Below are 6,702 nucleotides of genomic sequence, written 5' to 3' on the forward strand. Positions count from 1 at the left end.
ATTAATTTGCGGAATCGCGGCGATCCCGCACCCATAGGAATGCATAGTTCTGCTTACTTCCCGCATGTGGCTGTGCACACCATGCGGAAAGTAAGCAGAACAATTGCGGATGGTACCCACGGTCCGGAGGAGAGGAGACTGTCCTCCAGGCTTTGGGTACCATATCCCTGTAAAAAATAGAATTTAAAAATAAAAAATATTGTTATTCTCACCCTCCGACGTCCCGCGCAGTCTTCCCGCTTCTCTCCACGCTCTCGTTCCCAGTAGTCCTTTGCGAAAATGCCCGCGATGGCGTCCGTTCTTGCGGGATCGCGAAGTCTCGCAGTCATTCACGCGACGTCATCGCGAATAACCGCGAGACATCGCGATCCCACGAGAACGGATGTCATCGCGGGCATTTTCGCAAAGGATTACTGGGAACGGATGCGCGGGACGTCGGAAGGTAAGAATAACACCATTTTTTATTTTTTTTTACATTCTATCTTTTACTACTGATGCCGCATAGGCAGCCTCAGTAGTAAAAAGTTGGTCACACTCGTCAAACACTATGTTTGACGAGTGTGACCAACCTGTCAGTCAGTTCTCCAAGCGATGCTACAGATCGCTTGGAAAACGCTAGCAATTCTGCAAGCTAATTACGCTTGCAAAATGCTAGTTTTTCCGCGGGAAAATCGCGGGAATTTAAAATGCGATTTTCCCGCGGACTGTAATTCCGGAATTCTCGCGGTAATTTCCGCGAGAGTTCCGGTACGTGTGCACTTAGCCTTACTCACAGTCTGTTGTGGTACAAGGGCCCGCATCCATGCCATGTCCTCCGGGTCAGGAGCTCAGCCAACTTCCAGGCAAGATGAAGTACTCCTTTCCAACACTCCGCCAACATATGCCTTTTCTGAATGTCTCCCTTGTTGCGCCTATAGTGAAGTACTTTCAGTACTGAGTCACACTGGAGTTCCTCCTGTCAGATGTTCTTATGAACTCTACTTGTACGGCAGACAGCTGTAGCCTGCTTCGGGGACTCCTTACTACCTAGTCCCGGCTCACTCACGTTGCTGTTGTGCCCCCAAGTCTTGTGTGGGAATAAAGTGGTGACAACTTCTATTCCTCCGGTGTCTGCTGCAGGACCATTAGTATCCATACAACCTCGGGGACCGGACCCCGGCCTTGCGCTGTGAACTTGGGAAGGGTTCTCTCCTAACCCTAATCCTTAGTCCTCCTCTCCTTACGTTCCGTACAAATCCTTTCCTTCTTATGGAGAGAGTCAGGCTTTCTATCAATGTCTCTTTCCTGAGCCAGCGGACCCAGGTCACTGAGGTCGACTGCAGCACTTCCTTCCATCCATCCCACTCAGGGGAACTTCTCTCCTCCTCTGACTCTGTCAGACTGACTAAATCCTAAACTCTTCCCGGGGAGGAGTTGGGGTCACATGATCAGGGGCCTCACTGACTGAATGCACTATGCAGGACTCTGCTGTGCTGGTTGTCATCGTGCGCTGGATGAGAAGTTTATGTGTGGGGTAAGGAGGGGTTTACAGGGTGCATGTAGCAGAGCTGTGTGTGTACGAGGTGTACGGAGCGGAGCCGTGTGGGTACAAGGTGTACGGAGTGGAGCCGCATGTGTACGAGGTGTACGGAGCAGAGCCGGGTGTGTACGAGGTGTACGGAGTGGAGCCGCGTGTGTACGAGGTGTACGGAGCGGAGCTGCCTGTGTATGAGGTGTACGGAGCGGAGCCGCTTGTGTACGAGGTGGACGGAGAGAAGCTGCGTGTGTACGAAGTGTACGGAGCGGAGCTGCGTGTGTACAAGGTGTACAGAGCGGAGCCTCGTGTGTACGAGGTGTATGGAGCGGAGCCGCGTGTGTATGATGTGTATGGAGCGGAGCCGCGTGTGTATGATGTGTACGGAGCGGAGCCGCGTGTGTATGATGTGTACGGAGCGAAGCCGCGTGTGTATGATGTGTATGGAGCGGAGCCGCGTGTGTACGAAGCAGAGCGGCGTGTGTACGAGGTGTACAGAGCGGAGCCGCATGTGTGCAAGGTGTACGGTGCGGAGCCACGTGTGTACGAGGTGTACGGAGCGGAGTCGCGTGTGTATGAGGTGTATGGAGAGGAGCCGCATGTGTACGAGGTGTGCGGAGCAAAGCCGTGTGTGCGAGGTGTGTACGAGGTGTGCGGAGCCGCGTGTGTACGAGGTGTACGGAGCGGAGCCGCAGGTGTACAGAGCGGAGGCGCGTGTGTACGAGGTGTACAGAGTGGAACTGCGTGTGTGCGAGGTGTATGGAGCAAAGCCGCATGTGTACAAGGTTTACGGAGTGGAGCCATGTGTGTACAAGGTGTATAGAGCGTGGCTGCATTTGTACAAGGTGTATGGAGCAGAGCTACATGTGTACGAGGTCTACGGAGTGAAGCCATGTGTGTACTGAGTGGAGCCATGTGTGTGCGAGGTGTACGGAGCGGAGCCGTGTGTGTGCGAGGAACAGAAAGCGGAACCGTGTGTATGAGGTGTACGGAGCTATGCGTGTACAAGGTGTATGGTGGGGAACATTCATACCTCACAACTGTCTCGATTTTAAGAGAGAGTCTGCCCTGGTAGGGAGCTTACTTTTCCCGTGGACACAGGAGTACACGGCAGAGCCCTGAGGAGCACTTTAAAATTCGCACGTGACGTTCCACCTGAAGTGATGTGCTGGAAGCTGACCAGAAATTAGGTAATTTCGGGAGGAGATTGTGACGGAACCATGGAGGCACTTCAAGGAATGCTTCACATCCATCACCATCTCCTCCGACAGCGCGGACAGCGGGATCGCCTTGGACTCGGGGATGTCAGCCATGTGAGTGGATCATGATATGTCCTGCATCGGGAGGCTCAAGTGGGCACTACAATGGGAGCAGGGCTGCTATAGTATCTTCATAGAATCTTTCTCTGTTTCTCTCTCTCTCTGTTCTTTCTTTCTCTCTCTGTTCTTTCTCTCTGTTCTTTCTTTCTTTCTCTCTTATTTCTTTCTTTCCCCTCATCCTTTCTCTCGCTCTCTGTTCTTTCTTTCGCTTTGTTCTTTCTTTCCCCTCTTTCTTTCTCTCTAATCTTTCTATCTTTCTCTCTCTAATCTTTCTTTCTCTCTCTCTGTTCTTTCTTTCTCTGTTCTTTCTTTCTTTCTCTCTGTTCTTTCTTTCGCTCTGTTTTTTCTTCTTTCTCTCTCTCTGTTCTTTCTTTCTCTCTGTTTTTTTCTCTCTCTCTGTTCTTTCTTTCTCTATAATGTAGCCCCCTTCATATGGTATAATACAGCCCCCCAAAGTATATAATGTAGCCCCTTCAGAATATAATGCAGCCCCCCTCATAGGGTATCATGCTGCCCCCGTCATGGGGTATTATGCTGCCCTCCCTTATGTGGGGTATCATACTACCCCCATCATATGGGGTATCATGCTGCCTTCCATCTTACGGGGTATCATGCTGCCCCCCCTCATACAGGGTATCATACTACCCCCCTCATACGGGGTATCATGCTGCCCCCCATCATATGGGGTATCATGTTGCCCCCTCCTCATGCGGGGAATATCATGCTGCCGCCCCCCCATACGGGATATCATAATCATGCAACCAAGATTCACTATATAAATTTAAAAAAAACTATACTTGCCTCTCCTCCTCGCTCCCACACTGATTTCGGCGGTGGCTCTGCTCTGATGTCAGGAGCTATGCTGCAGTCAGACAGGCACACAGCGGGGACGCGATGAAGTGACGTCATCGCGCACCCGCTGTGTGTCAGAGGAAGAGGGTAATGATGAGAGAGGGAGCGTCATGTGACGCTCTCTCCTCCATTATTGCGGCGCGCACTGGGGGGCCGTGCTGACGCCGCAATAATGGAATATATATATATATATATATATATAGATTATATATGGGCAGCATGGTGGCTCAGTAGATAGCACTGCAGCTTTGCAGCGCTGGTGTCCTGGGTTCGAGTCCCACCAAGGAAAACATCTGCAAGGAGTTTGTATGATACCCGCGTGTTTGCATGGGTTTCCTCCGGGTACTCTGGTTTCCTCCCACATTCCAAAGACATACTGATAGGGAATTTAGATTGTGAGCCCCATCAGGGACATTGATGATAAAACTGTAAAGCGCTGTGGAAGGAATATGTTAGCGCTATAGAAAAATAAAGATTATTATTATTATTTTTGGCAACAGAGCGGTCATCTGCTGAGGTTCTCTGTTTAGGGGCCCACTCAGAAGTTTCGCCCCCCCCTGAACTAAAACCCTAGCTACGCCTCTGGTCAAAAGCTCAATATTCTGTTCTCCGTAACTACTGACATTCCTGTGGCCGAGTTTCTCACCAAGGGCTTCTGTAGAATTTTGGAGGACACCAAGGCCACATTAGTGAAGTTTTCGGAACCGATGAAGAGACACGTGAGCAAGAGGTGTTTAGAGTCGCCTCTGTTTAATGAGTTGGGTCCTCGGTTTATCGGTCCTTTTCAGATTCTTAAACAAATAAATGCCTTATCCTCTTGTTCTCTTTACGGATCCTCATTTCATTCCATGACGGGGTACTACTCCTGCTGCAGTCAGCTCAGAAAATATTTTCTAGGTAGAAAATATTCTGGCCACACAAAGGGTAAGATGGAAAACCTTTTTTCTTGTGGATTGGAAGGGGGTTCGGTCCTGAGTAGAGGTCTTGGGAGCCCAAGGAGAACATCCATGCCCATCTCCTTATGAAGACACTTCTTGCGGGCTAGAAGAGGGGGCATAAAGGGGGGTAATTTAGCGTCGGTGTCCCTGCATGATTCCTATATTCCTGTCACCTGGCAGGGATGCTGACTTACTTGCCACCGCGGCCTTCGGCCTGCCCTTCCTCCTGCTGCGACCTCCCGGGGTTTGCCTGCATTTGGCAAATCCCAGGGTACTGCCTGTAGGATATGCTCACGCTCCCGGTCTTGTAAAGAGGCAGCACGCACCATCCTAAAGTATCCCAAGCCAATTGCTGGGAGACACTTATTATTTAAGGGACCTCCACCTTTTTGGAAGTTCCTGAGCGACGTGTTCACTCTCCTTGTCTGCATGGTTGCTAGTTCTCAGGTCCCCCAGGTCCCCTATTCTAGTGTACCTGTCTGTAAATGCCTGTACCTGCCTGTATCTGCCTGTATACCTGCCTGCATCTGCCATGCATGTCTGTATACCAGCTGTACCTGCTAGCACTTACCGTGCCTGTCTGTATACCAGCTGTAACCACCAGCAATATCAATGTATCAATTTCCTGGGATGAATGGGCAGGGGCCTCAGTGGATCAGATCTGCAGGGTAGCAACGTGGTCCAGCCTAAACACTTACTGCAGGCATTACAAGTAGGATGTTTTGTCTAGTCAGCAGACTGCCTTTGGGAGCAGGGTCAGAATTAGCGGCAGCCAGACCAGGCAGCTGCCTAGGGCCCCCACTCCTCCAGGGGCCACCAGCCAATGACCGCTATGGGATCCGTAAGAGGCCCCCCCATCGCTCATTCAACTGTATTGGCATCATACTAAACGTCGATACAGTTGAAAGCAGTGATGGAGGAGAGAGCGTCAGATCACACTCCCTCTCCCATCACTCTCTCTGCTTGTGACTCAGCAGTGGAGCTGATGAGACCGAAGAAGAGCCTGGAGCAGCGCGGGGAACAAGGAGGAGAGGTAAGGTGTGTGTATGTGTGTGTGCGCTGCATTATAGTGTGTGTCTGCACTATACTGTGTAGGGGGACTGCATTATAGGGTGTGTGTCTGCACTATACTGTGTGTTGGGGGAGCTGCACTATACTATGTGAGGGGGAGCTGCACTATACTGTGTGTGGGGGAGCTGAACTATATTGTGCGTGGGGAGATGCACTATACTGTATGTGCTGTGAAGGGGGGCTGCATTTTACTGTATGTGGAAGAGGGCTGCATTATATTGTGTGTGGAGGGGGCTGCATTATACTGTGTGTGGAGGGGGCTGCACTACAGTGTGAGTGTGTAGCTGCATTATAGTGTGTATGTGTGTGGGTCGCTGCTGTATACTCTGAGGTGGGCTGCATTATATTCTATGAGGGGGCTGCAGAATAATCTGAGGGGGGCTGCAGTATACTCTGAGGGGGGCTGCAGTATACTCTATTAGGGGGGCTGCAGTATACGCTGAGGGGGGCTGCATTACACCCTGAGTGGGGCTGCTTGAGCTTATATGAAGCTAACATCTGTAGAAGGAAAGTCAATAAAATTGGGTTCCATCCATCCTGGTGTACTTGGTAGAAGACACTGGTCTTGTGGGTGAGGGTGGGGGGTTATTTATCCTAGTATGTATTTCCTGTCCCATAGAGGATAAGAGGACGTCCTCCTATGGTGCTGTCATGGTGGACTAATTCATCATTTTTATACATTTCTGAATTTTTTATTCACCATTTATATATAAAAAAATAACAATGAAAATTTGGTGTTGCTGAAATCGCACTGAAATGGAGAATCACATAACCAGGTTATTTTTTACTGTATAGTAAATGCTGTAACAGTAAAACCCCAAAAAGCAATGGTGGAATTGCAGCCACTGTTTTCCCACCATTTCACTTTTTCTAGTACAATGTATGGTGTCATTCAATGCTAGAACTCGTCCTGCAAGAAAAAAAAGCCCTCATATGGGTTGGTCGGCAGAAAAATAAAAAGTTATGGAGGAAAAAAACAAAAGCGCAAAATGGAAAATTGTCAGTGTCC

The sequence above is a fragment of the Dendrobates tinctorius genome, unplaced genomic scaffold (assembly GCF_039654945.1).
Source record: "Dendrobates tinctorius isolate UK_male_01 unplaced genomic scaffold, ASM3965494v1 ptg000189l, whole genome shotgun sequence".
NCBI classification, from domain to species: Eukaryota; Metazoa; Chordata; class Amphibia; order Anura; family Dendrobatidae; genus Dendrobates; species Dendrobates tinctorius.